Raw genomic sequence first — 27,402 nt, 5'->3', positions numbered from 1 at the left:
GCCTGTGTGTGAACCTGGATTTACGGCACAGCTTCCTTAAAGGGTGAGCCCGTTTTTCATTTTGAACCCTTTAAACAACATCTAAATTAACAGAACAATAAAATTTACAAAACAGAACTATGCTCCAGATATACAATTTTATTTCAGAAAGGAATGTTTTATAATGCCTAAGGATGGAGACACAAATCCTTTTTGATTATATCAAAGCATACTGTACTGTCGTCTCCATGGTTTCTTAGCTACTAAAGGAATCTAATATCCAATAGGAACCAAATTCAAGAAGCTTTAAAGCAGAATAAGTTTAATATGCAATCCAATTTTCTAGTCTCCAATGTTCTGACATAGATGAAATCAGGCTCTGAGAGGACTCAAATGGAAGATTCCAATGCCTATTAGAAAATTAGGCAATTAGGAAAAAGAAAGAGTGGTTTAAGGAAAAAAGAAACCTTGAGCTACTGTTAAATTAATTATGTGAGTTGGATCCAAGGAGTTTGAGTTGAAATTATTTTTACAACTTCAGTCTCCTTTTCTTCAACAGAATTAGAAGGTCATACATTGGAGATCTGGAAATAAAGATAAGGGAAGAGGTTTTTCAAGGGAAGAAGTGGTCAGTTTCTCCTTGTAGTCCCATAACTCTTAATTCTTTTAAGTTTTCCTGCTGGGGAGCGTTATTTTTCATGGTAAAAATGCCCTAAGTTCTTGCCAATAAAAAAAACACCTATATTTTATAGTCTATTGAATCAAGACTGATATATGGTAGTAATTTACAGAGAGATGCACTGAGGCCAGTCCCCAAAAGGGATGCTATCATTTCATGCAAAAGTTACTCAAGAGTAAAATGAACTCTGAGAAATGTTATTCTTTGATTGGCCAACTCCTGTCATCCTCTAGTTGGGACCTAAAGTTGATGGGCTTAGAGGTGGGAGGTTGCTATTGTAGCTATGTTTCTAAGTCTAGGGAGTTACTTCTCTTATGTTTTAGATAGTAAGAGAACGTTGCAACATTTAAATCTTTTCTTTGGGATTTTTGCCTGCATCAAACAATTGAAGCTACGACTTGATTTGAAATAAAACTGCTACCAGAGGGAATTCCTCCCCCTCAGACTTTTATTCATGAAGTATTAAGAATTCCTCTATTTTTCTAAAATTCAGTGATGAATGCATTTTGGCAAAGTGAAAATTGAATATAAAATGTTATGATGAATTATAAATACAGATATATTTCATTCTCTCATCTCAATACTTTGCATTAAATATGAGTGTTGTATTTCTTTCAAGTGACTGAGTTAATTTTATCTGAGAAAATAATAAAATGATCATTCATTTCAGAAAGGCCTTTTGGAAAAGTTTACACTCATTTCCTTTCTATTTTTACATACATATAAAACCCACTCTTGAAGAGCCAAGAAAATGTTTTACACATCTCATGAACTCCATCAAGTGGAAAAGAACTTAAAGCAAATATTGACATAGAGTAGTGACTGACCATATTACCTAGCAGGGAGAAATTTAAATTAGCTTCTTGAAGGATGGATCAGCAAAACCCAATGGTAAGTGAAGTCTGCATTGATCTTTGAGAAAGCTTGAACTCCAGAGCTGACTTTGGAAATTTTAATGAGACTGAAATGGAAAACAGGGTGAGAAGTAGTTTACAAATCATCCATGGTTATTTGAAAGAGGTGTGTGTGTGTGTATACAGATGAAAGGAATATAGGGCGAACAGGAGAAACCACAGCATCTATCACTTATAACTGAACTGCAATAAATCAATGTAATAAAATAGTAATGAAATAAAAGAATTTTAACAAAATAAAATACAGTAACACAAATGTAACAAAACTGCAAACATAACATCAATGCATGATATTCAGAAAAGAGAGTCAGAAAACTAGTTTTGCCTTCTATATCAACTATATATAAGTGTGTAAATTTTCTCCATGTAGAAGGGTTTGTGGGTCTCACGAAGAGTTCATAACAGTGCTTACCCTAAGACTCACCAAAATTTCCTATCACCCTACAGAGAACAGAAGAGCGTATCAGGATACCGAGTAGTATATCGTTTACTACTTACTCATTGCCTTACATTCTTTTCAGTTTTCCTGCTGGGGAGCATTCTTTTTCATTGTAAAACTGCCCTAAGTTCTTGCCCTAAGTGCCAACTCATTGCTGCTTGCTCTTCAATCAGTTCTTCCATCATGCAAATCTCTTCATGGATACAAACACAGAAGATAAATGATTGAAAAGACATTTTTTTAAAAAAAATCATTGGATCAAATTCATCATATATTTAATAATTTTTAACCAGTCACATTCCAGGAGGCTTTAAGAAGTAATTCAGGGTGAAATAAGATTAAAAAGTAGATGGGGCAAATAATAATTAACTTTAAAGTAAGTAAAATTAAGCTAAGATTTAGATTAGTACTAAAAACTCATACTATAGGGAAAGGACTGCAAATTTGACTCTGAGGTTTCTGATTAATAGTACAAAAGTCAAAATAGGACCAATTATATGATAATTCAAAATGTCTACTATTTTCCTCAGGAGAAGGGAAGCCCAAATACTCCCAGTTGTCAGGACAGGGACAAGTTTCTCCCAAGGCCTAATAAAGTGCACTCTGTGAAATGTAACGCACACAGTGGCCAACAACATCTTCAGATGCTACAATTCTAGTTTCAAGAGCAGTTTGGAGACCATGATGGCCTCGTCCTGGAAGTGTCTCTTGTATTGGTGAACATACTACTTAGGATAACCCTACTTGTTTGTGTGGGAAGGATTTTGAATTTACAGATTATCTATAGTATACAGTATACATTGGACATGACTGTGTATATATTGTATGTAGTAATATAACAAATACTGATGTAGCAAATCTTACGTTAATCATATTTTAATATTTTGCTTTATATTTTTTTAAAATGAAATAAGATATAGAGTTGAACTCTCCCTGCTCACCATCAACCCCTCCCGAATCTCAGTTATCACCCTCTTTCTCCACAAGTAACCACTGTTACGATTTTGATATGTTATTCCGATGTATTTAGAAAAGTTCACCTGTTAGATGAAACTTAAATACATGTCAAAGAAGTGTGTGAATGTTAAGTGTACAGCTCAATTAATTTTCACAGCATGAAGAGTTTCATGCAAACGGTATCCAGTTTAGAAAATTGACATTATTAGCTTCCAAAGAGTCCCCACACCCAAACTTGTACCTCCTAACAACCGCTATCCCCTATCCTTCTCCTCAAAAAGTAGATAATATTCTGTCTTTTACCACTATAGATCAATTTTGCCTGTTTTTGAACTTGATGTATTAGGAGTCAAACTATATGTTTCATTGTGTTTGGTTTCTTTTTTTCAAAATGATATTTATGAGATTCACCTTGTTGTTTCACATGGCTTTAATTGTTCTTTTTCATTGCTGTATAGTGTTCAATCTTATCAATATGCCAGAATTGATTTAATCACTTGGGTAGTTATCAAAGAAGGAAATTGTGGAATTAATTGGTAATGCCAAACAGTTTCCAAAGAGATTTTAGAAATCACACTCCTACCAGCACTGTATGAGCATTGCCATTGCTCTGCCAATACTTGGCATTATCAGCCTTTTAATTTTAGCCATTTTGATGAATATAATGTGTTGTGATTTTTACTGGCATTTTCCTGATTACAAATGAGGTTGAGCACTTTTCTTATACGTTTATTGGTCCATTCAGGTGAAATGTCTACTCAAGGGTTTTACCCAGTATTTGATCTGGTTGTCTGTTTTTTCTCTTGTTGATTTGCAGAGATTTTTTATCTATTATGTACCCAAGCCCTTTATCAAATTATGTATATTAGCAATATATATCCCAACTTGTCTTTTCACTCATAAAATTTTCTATTTGATAAATAGAGGTTTTTAATTTTAATATGTAAAATTTACAATATTTTCCTTTATGGATATAGCTTTCTTTAGCTTATTTAAGGAATATTCTGCACCCCAAGGTCCTGAAGATATTCTTCCATGTTCTCTGAACCAAAAAACCATGAACCATTATTGCTTTTCCTTTCACATTAAGATGTTCAAACTGAGAATCACCTTTTGTTTATGGTGTGTGGTAGGCATACAGTTTTATTTTTCCCTGGTATGGATATTCAATGGACTCAGCAACACTTCTTGAAAAGGCCATTATTTACCCTGTGCTGTTCATTGCGTTTTTATCATAAATCAGAGATGAGAGGACTGGTTTTCTTTATTCCGAACCATTTGCCTTTCTTTGTGTTAATACCACACTGTTTAATTAGATATTGTATCTTTATAGCTTGTAATCTTGGAGCTTTGTTACCTAATAGGGTAATTTCTGTCACATTTTTTTCTTCTTGTACAAGAGAAGAAGATGAGAGAATTAACTCTTCGTGAATATTTTGGTTATTCTTGGCACTCGCATTTCTATATACATTTTCGACTATTACTATCAATTTCCACACAAAAAAAATCTGCTAGAATTTGTTTGGAATGATATGGAACAAATTCTTATATTTGAGGATAATTTAAATTTTTAGGACATCGAGCATTCTAATTCATAAATATAGTGTACTTCTCCCTTGATTTAGATCTTTAATTTTTCTAAATTTTCCATGTGTGAATATTCCACATATTTTATTAAATTAGCACAAACAATTTCCATTTACTTTTCACTCAGACTTAGCAGTTGTTAGCATTTCTCAGACACACACACATACACACGCAGTCATACATATTTATGTATGGTCTGTCTATCCTTCTATCTTTGCATCTATCTAATCGCTCCTTCCAGTACATTAAATCAGAAGGCACATATTGTAAGTTTTTCCTGTTTTAGTGATGTCAACTTTGATCACTTGATTAAAGTGCCATCCACAAGATTTGTTCCACTTTACAATTACCACTTATTTCTCATTACTATTTATTTCTACTTTTATTAAGTAAACTAAGGAGAGATACTTTGAGATTAAGTAACATCCTGTTCCTCTTCAAACATTCACCCAATAATTTCAACATTTATTTGTGATTCTTGCCTGGATTAATTATATAATCACTATAATATAAATAAGAGCTTTCAATTCTCCCGCGTATATTTGTTTATTCATTTACTTACATTCAGCATGGACTTATGGATTATCATTTTATTCAATGGTAATGACTGTCATTATTCATTTTGAGGCAAATTCACCTGTAGTATGGCCAATGGGGAACCTCTTCAAATTGGCTCTGCATAATTTTGACATGTCCTTTTCATTTTTTGAGCACTTCTTTACTTTTTGACATAAAAAGATGTTCCAGGCTCATCTTTTACATTTACTTCAGTGACTCTGGAATTAGCCAGACCTTCAGGGAGCCCTGTTTCCTTTAATTTGCTAAATTCACTTTTTCATTCTAACATTTATTATAGATTCTTTTGGATATTAATATACATCATCATGAAATCCTCAAAAAATGGTGGTTTCATTTTTCTTTACAATCCTTTTATCATTTATTTTTCTTGCCTTATGGCATTGGGTAGGATTTCCAATACATTGTTAAATAGAAAAAGTGATATCGGGTGTCTTTGTCTCATTTCCAATTTCAGAGAGAAAGCTTTCAATATTCCACCTTTAAGGATAATGTTTGCACTATATTTTTTGTAGATGCCCTTGTAAGATTAAGGAAATTCTCTTCTTTTCCTGATTGCTAAGATTTTTTTTGTCATAAACAAAAATATATTAGTTTTCTATTGCTGATGTAACAAACTGCCACAAACTTAGTGACTTAAGACAGTACAGATTTATCATCTTACAATTCTGAAGGTCAGAAGCCGAAAATGGGTCAGCAGGCTGCATTTCTTTTCAAGGTTCTGTGAAAGAATATGTTTCCTTGCATGTTTTAGTTTCTAGAGGCTATCCATATTCCTTGGTTCACGGCCTTGCATCATGCCTACCTCTGTTTTTGTTGTCACATCTCCTTCTCTGACACTGACCTTCCTGCCTTCCTCTCGTAAGGACTCTTGTGATTACGTTGAACCAACCGGGATAATCCAGGATAATATGCCCACATCAAGATGTTAAGTTAATCACATCCAGGTCCCTTTAATAATACAAGCTCCCTTTACCAGGTGAGGCATCATATTCGTAGTTCTGGGGATTAAGACATGTACAGTCATACACTGCATAACAACATTTTGGTCAATGACAGACTAAATATGTGACAACAGACCTATAAGATTATAATGGAGCTGAGAAATTCCTATTACCTAGTGACATCGTAGCTGTCATAACATTTAATGCAACTCACTACTCACATGTTTGTGGTGATGCTGGTGTAAACAAACTTACTGTGCTGCCAGTCGTATGAAAGTATAGCACATATAGGCCAGTCCCAGTGGTCCAGTAGTCAAGATTGGCACACTCTGCTTCTGTGGCCCGGGTTTGACCTACACCACTTGTCTGTTAGCGATCACACTGTGGAGGGGGCTCATATGAAAAAAAAAATTAAAAAAGAGGAAGACTGGCAACGGATGCTAGCTCAGGGCAAATCTTCCTCAGTAAAAAAAGAAAAAGTATAGCACATACAATTATGTAAGGTACATAATACTTGATAATTATAATAAATCACTATGTCACTGGTTTATGTATTTAATATACTATACTTTTATTGTTATTTTAAAGTGTACCCCTTATTAAAAAAAAACAGTTTACTATAAAACAGTATGCTGCACTACGCTGGCAGCAGCTTCATACATCGCATGTTTACTGTGCCTCTTGATTAAATCATTTTCTCCTGTGCTTGATTTAATCTCATGTTGTTTTGTTCATCATGACCCCTAAGTGTACAAAATCCACCACTAATGTTGCCAGTAAGAGGCCACATTGAGTGACTGACCTGGAAACAAAATTAAAAGTGATTAAGGACTATGAAGGTGGAAAATCAGTGATGGGTTATTGCCTGCCAGTCAGGCATGTCTCATTTCACTATAGCCATGCTCTTGAAGAACAAGAACCAAGTGATGGAAGCTATTAAAAGATCTACTTCATTGAAGCCAACGAGACTAACAAAAATTTGAGTAGGACCTGTATCAGACATGGAGAAACTTCTAATAACCTGGATTAAAGATTAGACACAAAAGATATCCCTCTCAGCACCATGACGATCATGGCCAAAGCAAAAATTTGTGATGTTGAGAGAAAAGGCTGGACATGACTATGATGTTGAATTTACTGCTGGTTCTGGGTGGTTTAAGTGATTCAAGAATTGTTATCTATTACATAATGTGAAAGTGAGCGGTGAGCCTGTGAGCGCTGATGTGAAGGCAGATGAAGAATTATTGGAAACTCTACATAAGCTGATTGTGGGGGGAAATTACTTGCCAGAGCAAATATTCAATATGAATGAAAGCTCCCTGTTTTGGAAATGGATGCGTAAAAGGATTTTTATCCATAAGGAGGCCAAATCAATGCCAAGTTTCAAGGCTTTGAAGGAGAGGATAACAGTCTTTCTTGGGGGCAATATTGCTGGCTACAAATTGAAACCCTTTGTGATCCGGTACAGTGAGAACCCCAGGGCCTTCAAGCATATCAGTAAGCACACACTGCCAGTGTATTACAGGATAATAAGAAGTCATGGATGACCCAACTCCTCTTCCAAGATGTCCTCCTGAATTGCTAAGCCAGCAAAATGGAGAAGTACTGTTTGGAGAATAACATACCTTTCAAGATTTTGCTTATTGTTGGTAGTGTTCCCAGACATCCTCCTTATATTGGTGACCTTCATCCCAATATCAAAGCAGTGTTTCTCCCTCTGAACACCACTTCTTTGATCCAACCAATGGATCAAGGAGTTACAGCAGCTTTTAAGGCCTACTACCTGAGGAGGACCTTTGCCCAGGCTATTGCTGCAACTGAGCAAGACACTGAGAAGACACCGCTGCAATTCTGGAAGGATTACAACATCTATGACTGCATTAAGAACCTTACTTGGGGGGCCGGCTCCATGGCCGAGTGGTTAAGTTCGCACGCTCCGCTGCAGCGGCCCAGGGTTCGGATCCTGGGCGCGGACATGGCACCGCTAGTCAGGCCACGTTGAAGTGGTGTCCCACATCCCACAACTAGAAGGACCTGCAACTAGGATATACAACTATGTACCGGGGGGTTTGGGAAATAAAGCAAAAAAAAAAAAAAAAAAAGATTGGCAACAGTTGTTAGCCCAGGTGCCAATCCTTAAAAAAAAAAAAAAAAAGGAAGATTGGCAACAGCTGTTAGTCTAGGTGCCAAGCTTTAAAAAAAAAAAGGACCTTACTTGGGCTTGGGGCAATGTCATCAAGGAGTGTACGAATATCATCTGGAAGAAGACGCTCAAGAAATTCATGCAAAACTTCAAAGGATTTGCCAAGGATGAGGAGGTTGCAAAAATCAACAAGGCTGTGCTTGAGGTGACAAACAACCCTCTCTTGTGTGAGGGTGACATTGAGTTGCTCTCAGAGGTGGATCCTAAGGAATTAGCTAATAAGGAGTTGTTGGAAATGGAACAGGAACACATAGCTGAAGAAGAGGCAAGAGAAAAGGAAACTGCAGGAGAAGAAAAAGAAGAACCCTCAGTGAAAGGTTTAGCAGAAGCTATTGCAGACCTCAACAAGCTCTTGAAACAGTTCGAAAACATGGACCCCAAAACCTGAAAGTTTTCATTAATAGGGAGGAATATTCATGGCGTTATCTGCTTACAAGCAAATCTATGATGAAAAAAAGAAACGAACCAAGCAAACCACCATGGATATATTTCTGAAAAGAGTGACACCTCCTCAAGAAGAGCCTCAAGGGTCCTTCAGGAGGTGTTCCAGAAGAAGGCATTGTTATCATGGGAGATGACAGTTCCATGAGTATTGCCCCAGAAGAAGACCTTCCAGTGGGACAAATGTGGAGGTAGAACACAGTGATGTTGGTGATCCTGACCTTGTGTAGGCTTAGGCTAATGTGTGTGTTGTGTCTTATAGTTTTTTATTTTTATTTTTTTCCTTTTTCTCCCCAAAACCCCCGAGCACATAGTTGTATATTCTTCGTTGTGGGTCCTTCTAGTTGTGGCATGTGGGACGCTGCCTCAGCGTGGTTTGATGAGCAGTGCCATGTCCGCGCCCAGGATTCGAACCAACGAAACACTGGGCCACCTGCAGCGGAGTGCGCGAACTTAACCACTCGGCCACGGGACGAGCCCCTGTGTCTTAGTTTTTAACAAAAAAGTTTAAAGAGTGAAAAAATAAAAAATAAAAAAATTTAAAAATAGAAAAAAGCATATAAAATAAGGATATAAAGAAAGAAAATGTTTTTGTACAGCTGTATAATATGTTTGTGTTTTAAGCTAAGTGTTATTACAAAAAAGTCAAAAAAGTTTAAGACAAATTAAAAAGTTTATAAGGTAAAAAAGTTACAGGAAGCTAAGGTGAATTTATCACCGAAGAAAGGAAAATATTTTTTTATTAAATTTAGTGCAGCTTAAGCGTGGAGTCTAAAGTCTACAGGAGTGACAGTGATGTCCTAGGCCTTTACATCCACTCACCACTCACTCACTGACTCACTCAGAGCAACTTCAGTCCTGCATGTCTCTTCATGGTAGGTGCCCTATACAGGTGTACTATTTTTTATCTTCTATTTGTATTTTTACTGTACCTTTTTTATGTTTAGATATGCTTAGATACTCAAATACTTACCATTGTTTTACAATTGCCTACAGTATCCAGTACGGTAACGTGCTGTATGGGTTTGTAGCCTAGGAGCAATAGGCTATACCACATAGCCTAGGTGTGTAGTAGGCTATACCATCTAGGTTTGTAGAAGTACACACTAGGATGTTCCCACAACGATGCAATCACCTAATGACGCACTTCTCAGAATGTATCCCCATCATTAAGCAACACATTACTGTGTACCTTTGGAGGGGCCATTATTCAACCTACCATAGATAATAAATGTTATCAAATTTTCTGCAGTTGAGATGATCATAATATCTTCTCCTTTATGCTGTATATGTGATGACTTCATTTCTGATGCTCTCATGTTAAACAGCCTTCATTCCTGGAATAACTCAGCTTCTTGTGATGTGCTACTCCATTTACACTTTGCTAGATTTTATTTGCTGATATTTTACTAGGTATTTTTGTGTCTATCTTCTTAAGTAAAATTGGCCTGGAATTTTTCTCTCTTTTGATGTCTTAGACAGTGTTTTTTTTTAATCACAGATGTTTTGGCCTCAATGAGTTGAAATGTGACCTTGTCTTTTCTAGTCTCATTAAAGTTTTTGCTTTTGTCTTTGTTATTTTTTTTCTTGTGCTTTCTGTGAGTTTAATTTACATCTAACTTCCTGAGAAGATTGCTTATCTCATGGATGTTCAGCTTTTCTTCTTTTCTGATAGACATATTAATGCTGAAAGTGTCCTTCTGACGTGACTTCAGTTACAGCAAACAAGTTTTGATATGTAGTCTTTTCATTATCGTTAATTTAAAATATATTAATATATCCTAATTTTCCTTTTGATTTTGTCTTTGACCCACAGCCTCTCAAATGCCTCTTCCAAATACATGAATCCAGACACACAGATTTTCTCTTTGGAGGTATTGGTTCAAATTGCTAGTCTGCCACTATCAGCAGCAGTGTCCCCCATGACTGTTTTGGATACTTTTTACATGTGTATGGATCCGTAAACAGTACATGATATTTTTCTGTGTGCTTTCAAATTTATATTTTCATATATAAATTTATCTTTATATAAGATGCCATATAAACATTAACCAAAAGAAAACTGGCAGGGAATTATTAATATCAGATAAAACAGAACTTCAGGCAAGAGGAACTGAATGGGAACCGAAAATAATAAAAAGAGAATGATTTACAAGGAATACATAAGAATTATGAGTTTGTGTGCAAATAAAAGTGTAGTCTTTCCCTGTATAAAGCAACAACTGACAGAATTTACAGTTAAATCTCACAAACTAACAGTCATGAAGGAATAGTTTAAGTCAAGTCTGTAAGAAATGCCATAGGCCAAGCAGCCAGAAGTAAAGTAGTTGGGAGAGAGACGTTTTGAGTGAAACAAATACAGAGAGGGAGAGAGAGAGAATTTTACACCAAAGAAATAGAAAGTATACTTTAATTTCAGGTATACAGGAAAGGTTTATTAAAATTGAGCTCATACATTCCGTGCTCTCTAAAATAAAATTAAATTAATAATTCAATAATGAATTGATAATTAAAATTAGAAAAGTTAGAAATTTGGGAGGGCACTCCTAAATTTCCAATAGACATTTTAAAATGTTTAGAGTTGAAAAATAAAAGAGTGTTAAATAATAAAAATTTATAGTAGCTCACTAAGATACTAATTAGAATAAATTTATAGTCTTAAATGCCTTTATTAAAAAAACAATATTTGAAAATAAATGAGCTTAGCTCTCTGCTCAAGAAGCTAGGAAGGTAACAAATAACAAACTCTTACTAAGGAGAAGAAAATTTCAAAGTAAGACTAAAAATAATGTAAAACAAGTCAAACAAATAAAATAAAACATCAACAAAACTAAATATAGTTATTTAACAAGTTAATAAAAGTCATACTTCCAAAAAGAGTGATTGAAAAAAATTTAAAATATTTTAAACTACAGGAGCACAACCACAGATGTTCATCAATTTTTAAAATCACAACAGAATAGATTAAAGAAAAGTAAAAAACATTTTGAAAACTTGCATTAAATATAAATATTTCTAGAAAAACGTTATACAAATGTCAAAAAAACCCCAGAAAGGTGTAATAAACCAACAGCTTGTAAATACATTTGATTTATAGTCAAAATTATTACTGCCCATTTCTATTTCACTTTCTTCCAGCAAAGCACAAAATAACTCCAGAGCCTGACTATTCTCAGGTTGAATTTTGTCCAACCTTTAAAAAACTAACAAATGCAGAATATTTAACAGAATAGAAAGCGAATAATCTTGAAATCAAAACCAGATGAGGACAGAAGAAGAAAGTGAAAATTATGAACCTAAAGTTCCTAAATAAAATACTAGAAAAAGGAATTAAATGATTTAATATACATGTCACAATCAAATAATATCCAGTCCAACAAATCAAGAACAGTTCAGCTTCAAAAGAATCCAATAGAAAAAATGGGAAAATAATATGAGCAGGCAATTCACATTAGAGAAAACCTATAAACATGTTAATAGATATTAACCTTCCCTAGCATTCAGGGGAAAATACACAATTATTACCAAAACCAAAATGGGGAATATTTTTACATATATGGGGTTGGTTAGGTTTAAGAAGTCTGACAATATCAAAATAATGACAAAAACAGAGAGAAGTTTGCAATTTTAGAATTTCCAACTTTGATGGGAGTCTAAATTGGTGCAACTACGCTTTGTTTAGCAATTGAGTACCACCCAATAATTGCAGAAGTGTACACCTAATGATGCCACAATTCCTCCTTTAGGTATATTATCTAGAAAAAAATCTTGCTAAAAATGCACACGGTGTATACAACATGCGAATTTTAGCATTGTTTATAGAGCAATAAAACTGGAAGTAACCTGAAAAGCTTTTAAAAAGAGAATCGGTAAATAAATTGTAGTTATTATAGTTATTATTAATATCAAACAATAGTTTACAAATACTAAGCACAGAAGTTTAAATGAATGTACTAAAGCTTCATCTATCAAGACTAATAAATGCCCATAACATAAGGTTAAGTAAAAAAAAGTAGTAGATGACACAATATGATAGATATATATGATTTATAATTTATGAAAAACTCATCCTCATATTTTTAATTTCTCATGGTAGTTTTGTCTTAGATGGATTTTGTTTTCTAAACCTAGTTTGTAAGTCAGTCTGTTTTTAATTGTTAGCTTTGTTAAGTGTTAAATCTTTTACATTTATTACACTTATTGATCTATTTAGTCTTATTTCTATCATCTTATTTTGTGTTTTCTGTTCACATCCTTTTCCTTTGTTCCTTTTTTCTCCTCCTCTTCTGAATTAATAAAATTTTTAATAGTCCTTTTTATTTTCCTCTGTAGGTATAGAAGGTCTCATTGTATTATCATTTTATTAGGTATTCTGGAATTTTTAGAAACATAGAGTTAATTTTATTTTCTGACAAATTCTATAGCTATGCACCGTTTCTTTCCCTCTCTCATACATGACACAGAACCTATCATACTACAACTATGCATTATCATTTCAACCTACCAGCTCATTATTTTCAATTAGACTTATATTTTACATTTCCAAAAATACATAAAACAGTAAGTTGTTTTTTCAGGTAATAAATAATTAAATTTAGTGACATATTTTATCAATTTCTAAGTTCACTTCTCTGCTTGATGACAATGTTTAATTTTTTTTTAGCCGAGTATCTGTGGTAGTTAATAGTCTTAGTGTTTGTGTATTTGAAAGTGTGTTCATTTTGCTTTCACTCTTCTAGTTTAACTGGGTATAAAATTCTAGGTCACAGGTATTGTCCTCAGCACCTTAAGTATATAACTTCATTATCTTCTGGGGTCTCTTGTTAAAGAGAAATCTCCTGACAGTTTAAGTGCCACTTTTCTGCAGATAATGTTTTGTCTCCAGCTTTTAGGGTTATTTTTAATATCTTCAGTGTTTTCGTTCTAGCTTTATGTTTATCCTGCACATCTCAGAATTCAACAGTTTGCTATGAGCATTTTTGTTTTTCTTCACTTTTAGAAAATTCACAGTTATGTCTGTTCAGATATTGTTTCTTCACCATTCCCTCTATTCTCTTATTCTGGAGACTCTCAGATCAGTCATCCATATTTCTTAGCTGCTTTTCCTTGTCCTTTTGAAGCTTATTTTGCTCTTTGTGATGTACTCTTTGTGAATTCCTTGGTATAATCATCTAATTCTTTAACTCTCTCTTTTTGTACAGTGCTACTCCATCTTTAGAAATGTTTCACCTAATGAGTTTTGTTTTTTTCTTTAATTTCAATGACTCTATTTTTTCTTTCCAAAGTCTGTGGCTCAGTCTGTTTCATCTCCTCTTGGATTGTTTCATTTACATGTGTTTATGTTTTATAGATTCTTGCTCTTGGTAAATAGGAATTATTCTTTCATTTGAGATTGTGTCATTGCCTTGCCTCATCCCTATAATGCCATAGATCCAGGTAGCAAGTCAGCAGTAGTTGTCTTGCTTTGTTTTCCCCCAGCTGTATTATTCTGGAGCAGGAGAACTCCACTCCAGTCCCTGTTTTCAGGTAATGATCCTACTTTGGTCCTAGTATCATCTAGAACGCTCTTAATTTCCCATCAGTAGCTGCTACAACCTAAATCTGGATTCATGGATTCAGTGTTGCTTACCACTTTGCTTTTCTATTCTATTTCTCCTATCTATAAGGGTTTATCTTGGCGAGCCCCATTATGATCTTTATAATGCTTAATATTATATTTTACCTCATATTGCTATGATTTTGGAACTGCGCATGTGGTAAAAATGTAAACTCTGCTCCATTTTGCATGTGTTTGGAAATGTGTTTGTTCTTAGATGAAAAATTATAAATATGCTCCTACTTCAATCTCGTAGCAAGTATGTTATGCCTCCAGATAAAGTAGTGGAGAATATCTTTAGGTAACTGACCAAAATTCTTTGGTAACAATGACATGATTTGGAATGGAAATAAGGAAATCATATTGCCATTTACAGTTCTGTAACTGGAGCAAGCTAACCTTAGAATGGTATCTATGACCCTCAAATTATTTGTCAAGTGGGATATGTGTAGATATATAAAATGGATAAATTTTGAATGCTGTGGACTCGAAAATTCTGATTTAATATCTCTTATTTCCAAAATTGTGAAATTCCGTGAAATAGTAACATATTTTATAAGAAAAAAACCAAACCTTCTTTGATCAGATAAGCTTGATAATTCTGGTTAAGTGAAGGGAAACAGGTTTGTTTACTGCCAGAAGACTCAGAACCTTTAATGTGCTAATGGTTGGAAGTCTTCTTGATGAGTCGTCCATGCAACATTTCAAGTGCTGACCTTGAAAAGGTCAACTCAAGGAGCCTCCTCTCCTTTGCTTTTCAAAGAATATTCTTTTGAGAATTGGTGTTCTATGAAACAAATGTTTAAAAATTTTAAATGTTTAAATTTAAAATGTTTTAAAAAATTTTCTGTTTAAAATTGTATTCAATTTTTTTAAAAAAAAGTTAGAATGTGCTTTCAAAAAGAGAACATATAAATATAAACTACAATTGATTGTCATCATAACTTTGATGGAATTAACTGAATCAAGGTATGAACTCAAAGAACAACAACAATAACAAAAAAATCTCGTTATTTAACATCATTAGCAACCTACGCTAACCAGTTACAGAATTAAAGGTAAGAGGAAACTTGAATGGGATCTACCACATATTAGGGGCAAGATCCTTAGGCTTGGAAAGAGAGCAATCAGCCAGCTAAGGAGAGCAGCTTCATGGGGCGATGCTAATGGGTCCTGAAGTGCTAGCTTCTGTTTTTATGGATGGCTACTCTAACCAGCTAATTAGGTTAGATGAAGCCAGGAACTCTATTTCTTAAAAGGGAGCAGATGTCATTTGCCTATTTTTATCCGACATGATGATAAGTAACCTGGACTACAAAGAGTTTTCAAATAGCACTGGTCAGCAATCTCAGTAATTATAGGATTTGGGGAATGATTTTTTAAATGAAAATGTACCAGATCAAACTGTGTGTATTACCAGATATATTTTTAGTCATAGAATCAGACACACATCATAAAAAGCACTAATGAGGTATGGTTTATATCTTTCCATATATATATATACAGCTTGTTGTATTACTTAAATTCATATTTTTCACATCATTTGCATGTTTCTCATAAGCTTCTGTCTGGCTAATCTCCTGAGTTTCTATAATGTACTTTCTGGAAATTTGAAATCATTTCCGAGAAACCCTTGGTAAATATCCTCATTGTTTCCTATGAAGTGAACTCTAAGAGCAGAGATGTTGCAACACAAGCTGAGCCTGAGTTCTTAATTCCTTCTTTAGAGATACTTCCCCTCTGGCAACTCCTCAGACATGAGAAAAAAAGCAAGGTCATAATTATGGAATTTTACAATAGTTATAAGGGACCCCAGAGGTCATTGACTTAATATTTATGCTTTCTGATTATAATCTCTAATAATCATTTAAAAGATGCTTCCAGCATGTATCATTATTTCTGATGACTTTTAAATACTACAAGTAATATGCTAATTAATTAATTTCCGTAATATTTATTTCTTGCATCATTTCTCCCCAGGCATCAGGAAAACATAAAAAAAGAAACCTCTGCACTTGTATAAAGTCATTTATTTAGTTCTTAGTTGTTCAAAGTACTCTGCCCACACTTTAAAAAAAGAAGGATTTGAGTTGGCTTAGGGAAGAATGGCTCCCCAGCAAGAGCATAATTAAGTTCAGAGTTCAGACCCCCCCATGATCTGAGTCTAACTCATCTCTTCCGTTGCAACTCTCATGATTCCCTATCTTGAAATTTATATTCTAACACTTAATCTCATGCAGCTGACTCATTGTTGTTTCTTATTGCTCCATCTAACAGGAATGATCTTTCTTCCTACCCATGACCTTCTTATGGTTTAGTGGTGAACTCCCACTTATTCTCTAAGACTCCCTAACAAGCCTTCTCTGACCCTCTTAGGTTGATCCATGCCTTTTTCTGGGCACTCAGTGTCTCATGCAAACATCCACCTTTGCAATTTTTGTAAGGATTTATGTTTATGAGAGTTCTCCTCCCTGCTTGAAAAGAAGAGCTGTGTCTCATTCTTTGTCACCAGCGGGTAGCACAGTAGGTGCCCAATTAATGTTTACTGGACTCATCAGTGCCACATGTGATAATTACACATTAAAATATTTTGGAGTTGGGTAAGTCAACGCCACTAAAATAAGGATTAAAAAACAAAATTATGTAAAACAATGAAGGTTTGAAGGATCAGAAATAGAAATTTCTGAAGTCTTTGGTGCAGGATAATTGTTCTCTTGCATCAATGAGGCATTGAATTGTTCCATATAAATAAATTTATCATATATAACACGGTCGATAAGTGACATGCTAAGTTGGATTAAGAAGTTGGCTCCCTTCTGGTGCTCTTTACACCAAACTGTGCTGTCTTCATGGTTCTCAGTTGTATTCCACATCTTAAATATATATTCTTTCTATTTGCATACATTTTCAGGCTATGCCCTGCTACACCATCTCTCTTGTTTATGGATTGGTTTCAAAAGTGGATGTGCTGTAGGATAAGTTAACTTTTAAATATGGTGGTAGAAGAGAACTAAAGACAGATTTCACAAACATACCATTTGCTGTGAGTTGACCTTGGGAATATGCCAGATTTCAGGCTCTCTGTGTTAAGCCCCTTGAAGGCAGGGACTGAGTTTTACTAGTCCTAGCCCTGTTGGGCTGTTGTCAGCAGTGCAAAATCAGTGCTTAATAAATGTTCAATGACTGATACTCTCATCCAACAATTTGTGCATCAAAGAATAATTTGTTAATTATTAGCACAGTGATCTCTACATTTGTCTCCTGACTCAGAAGTCTCAAGTGTTTCCAATAAATATATTTATAGGTATATGATGTTTTGCTACTGATAGTATTTTGCTCAAAGATAAAAGATATGTTGACCCAAATTAATTACAGAAAGCTAAGAAAGTGAATCGGGGCTTTAAAAAATTCTCTTGCTTCCCTTCCAAACAGTTTGATCTTAAAGTGTCATGCCATCTGTAATCTCCTTAGTTCTTAATCCCACTGAAAATATCAATTTTCTAGCAAGTCCAAGTGGGATGCTCATCTGGAGGTGAAAAGAAGATTGGGGGGGGGGTGTGTGGGGTGGCAGGAATATAAACTAGATCTCCAGGCTAGAGCTCTCTCCCAACCTCCAAACACACATGTCCAAATTCTTACTTGACTTTTCTACTTGGATATCTAACAGTTGTTTGAAATTTACCATATCCAAAATGAAACTCTTAATTTTCCCCAATCAATTAACTTCTGCTCCTGTAATCTTCCCCATTTCATCAAGAACACCTCCATCTTTCTATTTGGCCAATATTCTTATTCTTTCTTTACCCCTGTGTTGTCTCAAACCCATCTCTAAACCATCGGCAAACCCTATAGCTTCCATCTTCAAATTAAATGAGAATCTGGCGCTTCTTTATCCTTCTACAGCTGCCAAAATCTTTCACTTGGACCACTGCAGTGGCTTCTGAGCAGGTTTCCTTGCTTCACTTTTCCCCTCTATGTCTATTCTTAACACAGAGTCCGAATAATCCTTCTAAAATGGATGTCAAATCATGTCATGTCTCTACTCAAAGCCTCTAATGGCTTCCCATCTCACCCAGAGTAAAATTAGAAGTCCTTACCATAGCACACCAGCCACTACAGGAACTCATTTTCTACCGTGTCACTCTGGTCTTCTTTCTGGTTCTCAAACACAAGACGTCTACTCCTTCCTCAGGGCTTTTGAATTTCCCTTCCCTCTGCGGGAACACTATTCTCCAGATGTCCCCCTATCTCATTCCCTAATTCCCTTCAGGTTTCAGGTTTATTGCATTATTGAGGCTTTCTCTAACCAATCTACCTAAAACAACAACCCCCTCAGCTCCATCACTCCCTGTCACCTTTACACTACTTTTTTAACTTCCTTTTGCTATCTGCCATACAACATATTTACTTCCTTTTTAAGATTTTACTTTCTGTTTCCCTTCCCCAGAATATAAATTCCATTTGGTAATGTTTTGTTTTGTTTTGTGTGTTTTCTTTTTGCACAGTGCTCTGTTCTCACGTCTACAGCAGCATAAGCCACATAGTGGAGGTCCAGTAAACATTTGAATAAGCTTGTAAATGACCAACAAGAAAGAATGTCATTGTCCATCGACTCACTTTCCCCTCACAACAAGCCCACAGTGATACTGGGTCAGGAATTCTTAGTCCCATGGTAGAAAAGAAAAACCAAGAATGCCTTAGAACTCTTGTGGTTGCAGGTAACAAAGACCCACAAATTCTAGAAAAACAAACTCCAGCACTAAGACATAGGGTGTGTCACAGAACCAGAAGGTAGATGTGCAGCCAAATGTCAGGTGGGATCTAAAGGGAGGCTGCGGGATGGGAATGCTGCCAAGACCACTCTCTCCGCTTCCCTCAGATGGCTTAAGGGTGCATTAAGATTCAGTTTCTCTTTCCTGTATTTGTGCTTCTCTTTCTTTCTACCAAATTATTTTCCACCTGCAAGTTAGCTTTATCTGCTCCTTTGTCTACATGGCAGAAAGAGTTTTCCACAGTTTATCTTTTTTTTTTTTTTTTACTGTGGTCATAATAGCTTATAATGTAGTGAAATTTCAGTTGTACGTTATTATTTTTCATACATCATATAAGTATGGTATGTCCCTTCACCCCTTGGGCACACTGTCCACCCCCCTTCCCCCCGTAACCACGAATTTGTTCTCTTTGTCCACAAGCTTGTTTATATTTCACATATGAGAGAAATCATACAGTGTTTGGCTTATTTTGCTTAACATCATGCCCTCAAGGTCCATCCATGTGGTTGAAAATGGGGCGATTTTGTCTTTTTTATGGCTGAGTAGTATTCCATTGTTTGCATATATACACCACATCTTCTTTATCCATTCATCAATTGATGGGCACTTGGGTTGCTTCCACATCTTGGCTATTGTGAATAATGCTGCAATGAACATAGGGGTGCACAAGTCTCTTTGAATTGTTGATTTCAAGTTCTTTGGGTAAATACCCAGTAGTGGGACAGCTGGGTCATATAATATTTCTATTTTTAATTTTTTCAGAAATCTCCACACTGTTTTCCACAGTGGCTGCACCAGTCACAGCTTATCTTTTACCAAGACTGCTGGGGAAGAAAATCCGATCAACTATGGCTAAGGAGTATGCAGAGAAGGCAAACATGGCTTCCCAGAGAAGTGGAATCATTTTGAGCTGGTCATATACCCTTAAAACTATCTATTAAAAAGTGGGATGGGGGGCTGGCCCCGTGGCCGAGTGGTTAAGTTCGCGCACTCCGCTGCAGGTGGCCCAGTGTTTCATTGGTTCGAATCCTGGGCGTGGACATGGCACAGCTCATCAAACCACGCTGAGGCAGCGTCCCACATGCCGCAACTAGAAGGACCCACAACAAAGAATATACATCTATGTACTTGGAGGGCTTTGGGGAGAAAAAGGAAAACAATAAAATCTTTGGGAAAAAAAAAAAAAGTGGGATGGGGCTGGCCCAGTGGTGCAGTGGTTAAGTTTGCACATTCTGTTTCGGTGGCCCAGGGTTTATCACTTTCGATCCTGGGTGCGGACATGGCACCGCTTGTCAAGCCATTCTGTGGTAGGTGTCCCACATATAGAGTAGAGGAAGATGGACACGAATGTTAGCTCAGGGCCAGTCTTCCTCAGCAAAAAGAGGAGGATTGGCAGCAGATGTTAGCTCAGGGCTAATCTTCCTCAAAAAAAAAAAAAAAAAGAAGACTATAAAAAGAAGTGAGAAAGACATTTTCCCAAAGTAACACATCTAAGGAGAGGTAGAGGCTGGACTTGAACTGGGATGTTCTGTTCCAAATCTTGAGCTTCTCGAACTTCCCCACATATACTCTTTAGTGAGCTCCCCATGAAACTTCCATAGCCCTTTAATGACCATAAGCAAGAGTAGTTAGTTTTTTTTTTTTTTAAAAGGACAAAATAAGATAAAAAGAGCTTAAGGGAAGAAAAAAAATCAGCGTATCAAGATGGGGACTTTGATTTTCTGAGAACCCACCCCTAACTGCCATGCTGCTGGAAAGATGGCTGCAGCAGCCAGACACTTTGCTCGGACTGCTCATTCACATCCATGGTGCTGGAGAGCTTGGGGGCAGAGAAGTATCTGCTTCTTTTGTGGTTGCAGAGAGTGTGCCCAGTGGAGCATCAAGGGCATTGGCCTGGCATAATTCCACCACTGGTGAGCACAAGGCTGCTCTCTAAAATATTTATTTTATCAAATTTATTTCAACTTCATCCCTTTCTGAAAAAGGAATGGGGGCAGCTCAGTGCTGCTATTGGCTTATAAAAAATGTAATTTACTTTACTTTCTGCCCACAGTTAATTTAGCCCTATTGTGTCCTTGTCCCAGGTTCGTGGAAATGTGACTTCACTAGGGAAGAATTCATGTAAGGATTGTACATTATACTTTAATGTCGAAAAGGTGGATGAGTTGACATCGTATAATGGAGAGTGAATCACCCTTTTACTAAGAGATGTAAGAGCAGAAACGGACTTGACTGTGGAAACTGCCATAATAACTGCTGTGCTCATTTTTTATTGATGATGGATAAAAATTCTCATAATACTGAAGCACAATAACTTGCTGGAATATAGCTCCAGGCTGCCCCGAGGGCAGACTTTATTTATGCATCCCCACTTTCACCATTTGTAATGATAATGATAATAATAATATTAATAATAATAACAAATATCAGTACTTCCTGGATTACAACAAGAACTAGAAGTTTCAGCTATTTTCACCTGGACCTGCCCTCCTGAATCTTCTTGTAAAGATGGAGTGCAAGAAAAACCATTATAATCCTCGCCATTGTCCTAGTTGCTAATAGACCTGTGCTAGCAATTTGGAACAGAAATTGAAATCTGCCCACTGTGGGTTTTGCTGGTTTTGCAACTATTATTGTAGGCTTTTTAAAAATTATTAATTTATAAAGTGCCCTGAGCCTTACAGAATATAAGCAACTGAGCAGGCTGGGGAAATAAAGTTACATAAATCCCTATTAAGTTAGTAGCACAGACCGACTGCAGTGGCTCTGTGATGGCTCAATGCAGTGGTTTCAAGAGAACAGACACAATCAGGAGTTTTCAAAACTCTAAAAAGAATGTTTATTCAAAAATAAGTGAATTTGTCTCAAGGCTTATAAAGCGCATGTCAAATAGAGATTAGAGGAGATCCCAAAGAATCAGAAAAAAGCAAGGTCAGGATAACGTATGAAATTCTTGTATAATTTGATAATTCGATGACTTTAGATGTGTTCATGAGAGAACCAAATTAAAATCAGCATAAAAAAGACAACTCAGTTGAAAATCATGCTTTCCCCGAATTGGGCTTACAACCCACCCGGTCTTATGAAACTTGTCACTAGATTTATTGTTTGAATGCTATCGAGGATGCTGTTCAAACACTAGGTACAGTGGAACTTTGTCAGGCGCAACAGGAGGGATCCCTGTCTGATCTTAGTACCAAGAACGGTGCTGCTTCTTCTGAGTAATGGATCTGTTTCTTTATTTAATGGGCCCTGGGAACTCATTTATAGCCTTGCCATAGCAGTGTATAGATCCGTTAGTAAGCGTCTTCTCGTCCTTTCTGAATCCATTTTATGTTCCTATACTGTGTTTTATTGTGTTTAGTTAGCTTTGTACATCTGTTTAGCGGCCTTACCTAAATCTTTGCTGGAAAAAATGTGGGGTTAGACAAGAAAGAGAAAGAGGAAGAAAGTTGAAAATTTTTTTTGAAAGTTGAAATTTCTAAGCTTAGACACAACTATAATATTCTATAACAAATTATAAAATCTAATTTTTCTATATTTACAAAAAGATAACTAAATTCTTCTTGAGGGATCCATATCCCATACACTAACAGCTTTGATAGGAGATATCAATTCTAATTTATATCATATATGTGGGTATAACCATATTAATGCACACTGAATATCACTTCACACTTTAATACTGTGGGACTCTTGTTAGGTTTCTTAATCTCTGTTTCAAGTTATTCATCTATAAAATGGTTGTTATCATGTGTACCTTGAAGGCTTGTTGTGACAAAGAGAATCTATAAGAAGAAGAAGTCTTAATCTTCTTGTAGCTCAGTTTTCTCATCTGTAAAATGGGTATAAAATAGTACCTATATCACAAGTGCATTGTGAGGATTAAACAAGCAGGCATATTTAACATATTTAGGAAAATTCCCAACACAGAATAAATGCAATTATTATTATTGTAATTATTATTTCTTATATTTTTATTTTACAAACGTTTTATAAATATTCTAAATTAATTTCCCTAACTCAAGGGTTGGAATTATAGGTTTACTAAAACTGGGTACTATAGCAGCCTTCTTAAATGGGCTTACAATGGCTATTTTTAAAAAAATTGCTTGATCTGCCATTGCCTCCATGAGATTCTCTGCACATATTGGTCCTAAATACAAGATCAGCTACAGTAGATCAGTAGTTCTCAACTGGGTGATTTTGCACCACAAGGGACACTTAGCAAGGTCTGGAGTCATTTTTGGTTGTCACAGATGGGGAGGGGTGTGCTAATGGTATCTAGTGGGTAAAGGCCAGAAAGGTTGCTAACCCTCCTGCAATGCACAGGACAGTCCCTCACAACAAAGAATGATCTGACCCCAAATATCAATAGTGCCAGGGTTGAAAAATCACGGTATACAATTTCATGGCCAAAAGGAGAGTAACAGAAGGAACTGTTGTAGAGCCGGTGGAAGTCAAAATATTTCTTACTCAGTTACTGATGATTCTGAACTTTTTTTCAGATTTTAGTTTTCACTTTTGCCTGAGGCTTAACAATTATGATAAGAAAACAAGGTATAGTTTAAAGAGTCCTGAAGGCTGTCATTACCCACCGGCCTCTAAAATCACAAACAATTCTATTCTCAAAAAGCTACTAGGACCCAAAATAAGTATCTCAAAAAGATGCATCGAATTCCACATCTAGCGTACATCCCAGAGAAACTCTTGTGCATGTGAGTCTATGGGATTATGCAGAACAGTGTCATTGGTAATGGTGAAAAGAAGACACAATCTAAATACCTATAAAAGAGAAATGGATGGAAAGAATAAATTCAAAAGTAAATGAACTAGATATGCATCAAAGTGGCTAGATGTCAAACATGACATTGAGTGAAAAAAGCACGTTGCAGAACAGCTTATTATGGTAATACTCTTTCTATAAAAATCTTAAAAGCAAGATAATATGTTATCAGTTAGGATTGTGTTTGGCTGCATCTAAAGAAATTTAACAACAATGGCTTAACCAAATAGGGGTTTACAATTTTGTCCTGTGAGTTCAGCTGAAGGTGATCCAGATGAAGGTGGCTCCAAGATGCCACCAGTCAAGTCCCACAATGCAAAGGAGGGGACATTCCTACAATTAACCAGATCTGGTTGTCCAGAAGAGGAACAGGATATAACCTGTGTAAATACGTCTAGTTAGCCCAGCTTTGCTGGAGGACTTGAAAAATTGCTTTTCAGGAGGGCTCAAACCTACAACTAGGGTCCCTTCCTCAAGGCTCATGACTTATTCTCTCTTCCTCTCTTTCATCCTCAAGATTACAAGATGATAGCTTTCTCGTCACACATCGTCTCCGTACTTCAGATCCAAAGAGAGGGAAGGCAAAAGATGAATCTGAATCTGAATATGCCTTCTTTCCAAGAAAACAATGGTTTTCCTAGAAGCCCCACCTTTTAAACTTCTGCTTATAGCTCCTTGACCGAATCTGGGTCACATCTTTCTCTACCCATCCCTCCACTCTTCAGCTGCACCAGTGCCTGAGAGGGAGGATGAGTAGACTTCCTGGGTCCCTGCCTCCTGGACAAGACCAGGGTTCTGACAGAATGGAAGAGGGGAATAAAGATGATTAGATGGACAATTAGAATTGTCTGCCTCAAATATTGCATCATGTTTAAAGATAGGTAGTAAAGATATAAAAACACGGCCTGGGAGAAGATATAACAAATTTATGAAAGAGTGTGCCTCTAGGGAGGGAGAAAGAGGAATACAATTGAAGAGGAGTACAAAGAGGATTTTCACTTAATCCCTATTTTATTGATATATTTAATATGAAAAAAACTGAAGCAAATGTGACAAAATATTAAAGTTTGTTGATCTGAGTATTAGATGCATGAATCTTCTACTTCATCCTTTTAGATAATTTTTCTAAAGTAAGGAAAAATCTTAAAACTTGTTAACCTTCAAAATACCGGAGCTAGTGGTAAGTATTGTTTTGCCCTGAAAGAAAGAGACTTGAAAGTATCTGCCCAAACAATGAGACAAGAGAGGACTGAGATGAAAATTCCAGGGAGCTGCGTTCCCACTGGCCACTAAGCTGGACAGCTCTTGGAAACTCAAACTCCCCAATCCATATTGCATACAGCATCTCCCAGGTGCATACTCTGAAACAATTAAACTAGGATTTAGGCAGGACCATGGGGAAAAAATTTTAAGTATTCATGATTCATCTTGTTCTCACTGAAAGTCAGCATAAAAGCTTGCACGAACAATGTTTCTAAATAACTGACTGTGCTAACATTTTCTTTCATAAGAGAGAGGTCACACAGGATACTCACACAAGAGGTGCTTTTATGAAAGGCACTTTATCCACCCACCACCAAAAAAAAGAGGGTAATGAATTATTTTCCAAAGCTGATGGTTTCAGAGTATTCATTTTCATGAAAGTCAAAGTCACCCCACTCAGTAATGAATTCCTGTTGGATGCAATTCAGACTTTCCAAGGTTACTAATTCAGGTTTTACAGAAAAAAATTATGCAAGTCTGACAAGTGATATCCATGGGAAGTTGAGGGACAAACAGTTAAGGAAGCAGAAGACAGGATGAGGTAACTGGGCATTTAATGAGTACTTGAAGAACATATTTTCATGCGAAAGAAAGAAGCCAATTTAGAACAGGTTTTAATTTATGCAAATGAAGAAGTCAGAGAAAGAAAAGAAAGGAAGACTTACTGTTTTAGATTCATTTTTACCTGCTACAGACTCTTGTCGCCATGACCTAAAGGGCTTGTATGAAAGACAGAGCTGGGAAGGGAAGGAAAGGGAGAAGTCTGTGTTAGGGAAACCCTACAGATCTTCAGTGAAGGAAACCCACATCTTCCTTGTCATTGTGTCTCTATTCTATTATCTTAATTGTCTTAGAAAATGTGGTAAAAGTTTCAGTGTGGGAAGGAGGAAAAATGAGTTTTATTTTTCCCAGCTCCAGTAAGTATACAAAAGGAGACCATCAAAAGAAAACTCTCTGGTATAATTAATCCGAGTACTGCAGAAACAACAGCAAGAAGAAGAAATGTGCACAATGCAAACCTCTCTTTGAGAAGAGGCAGTCAAATTACTCTAATATTCCTGAGGATGGAAGCTGTTGGGAGCAAACCAGTTCAGGGTGCAAAGAAATGGAGTGGTAATTTAAACACATTCTAATTTTGCTGACAGCTGTAGTTGTCATTGGACCCACTTCCAGCAAGAACAGGACAATTTTGCTAGTCAAAGCTAAGTTTGGAAAATTTCAGACTGATGAGGAAGACAAATCTATTTCAGTGTTTAAGTGGGTTTGTGCTCACTGCTTCTCACTCATGGAGTGGAATCATTTCATGATGCGTTCCTACCTGGGGATCTAGAACTTCGGATCTGAGCTCCTGTTCAGAACCCAAAGACAAAGCATGGTCTTTCGGCCACTCTGAGTGTTCATTTTCTCATTTGTTTAAGAAAAAAAACTTGCCTCCAGGGTAATTATGAAGATTGAAACAACTGATGTGAAAGCATTGTATAAACCCTAAAATGTTGGGCAAGTAAAATTATTTTAAGAGTATTACAGATATTATGTGTTATCAGCAGAAAACGAAACACGTTTAATTTTTTGGTTTTATTGTATGTTTTTCTTTGTACTTCGCATTTGTGTTCGGGTTGTTTTGGTCTTGAATTTGCCATTCACCAGAGTACACCGAGGACAACCTTCGCTTCTCCCCGCTTTCATTTCTTCACTTTCAAAGAGGTGAGGAGATCCAACATTCCTTCAAGCTCAAATGCTCCAAAGCTATGTGACTCAAAGTGCAAACAAAGAGCAGAGTCGATCTTGAATAAAATCCTTGTGTGGACAACAAATAAAAGGAGGTCAGCAGCGTGACACTAAGTGAAAGAGCATTTTTGAGGCACTTGAAACTGAAAAACAGAAATTATGATAGTTGATGTTTGCTTTGGCTTCTCCAAGAAGTTGGAGAAATGAGGTCTGTATTCTTTGGAAGATTCGGCTTGAAAGAGGACTTTTATTAAGTTTTAGAAAAGCCATAAGGCAAGGATGAATTCCGTGATAGCTGATCAAATATTTCCCGAACGTTATCCCTTTCGAGGGACTGGAGCTTTGATGAATGTGGCTGTCACCCCCAGTGATGCCATGTACGGTATAATAAATGGATCAGCTCCTGGATGTTTAGTCTTCTATGGAAGAACACGGAACACAAAGATTCAAGGGTAAGCTTATTTTGCTTGGTGCTGATTTTACATCTGTGCAGGTAGGTGTGCAATTTTACAACACAAATTACCAGGATGCTATAGAT

The 27,402-nt window shown here is 36.1% G+C and overlaps 1 long non-coding RNA gene across 1 annotated transcript; it reads right to left on the bottom strand.

Moving 5' to 3' along the window:
• Window positions 1-354: 354 nt before the first annotated feature.
• Window positions 355-18,610, bottom strand: LOC124234829 (uncharacterized). Its single transcript, XR_006887423.1, has 3 exons — window positions 18,413-18,610; window positions 1,486-1,619; window positions 355-563 (listed from the first exon to the last, which is right to left on the bottom strand). It is a non-coding gene; the product is annotated as an uncharacterized LOC124234829 (long non-coding RNA).
• Between the last annotated feature and the right edge of the window lie 8,792 nt (window positions 18,611-27,402).

This window comes from Equus quagga, chromosome 2, assembly GCF_021613505.1.
Source record: "Equus quagga isolate Etosha38 chromosome 2, UCLA_HA_Equagga_1.0, whole genome shotgun sequence".
NCBI classification, from domain to species: Eukaryota; Metazoa; Chordata; class Mammalia; order Perissodactyla; family Equidae; genus Equus; species Equus quagga.
The sequence above is the reverse complement of the archived record's forward strand: the minus strand, read 5'-3'. Positions and strand labels throughout refer to the sequence as shown.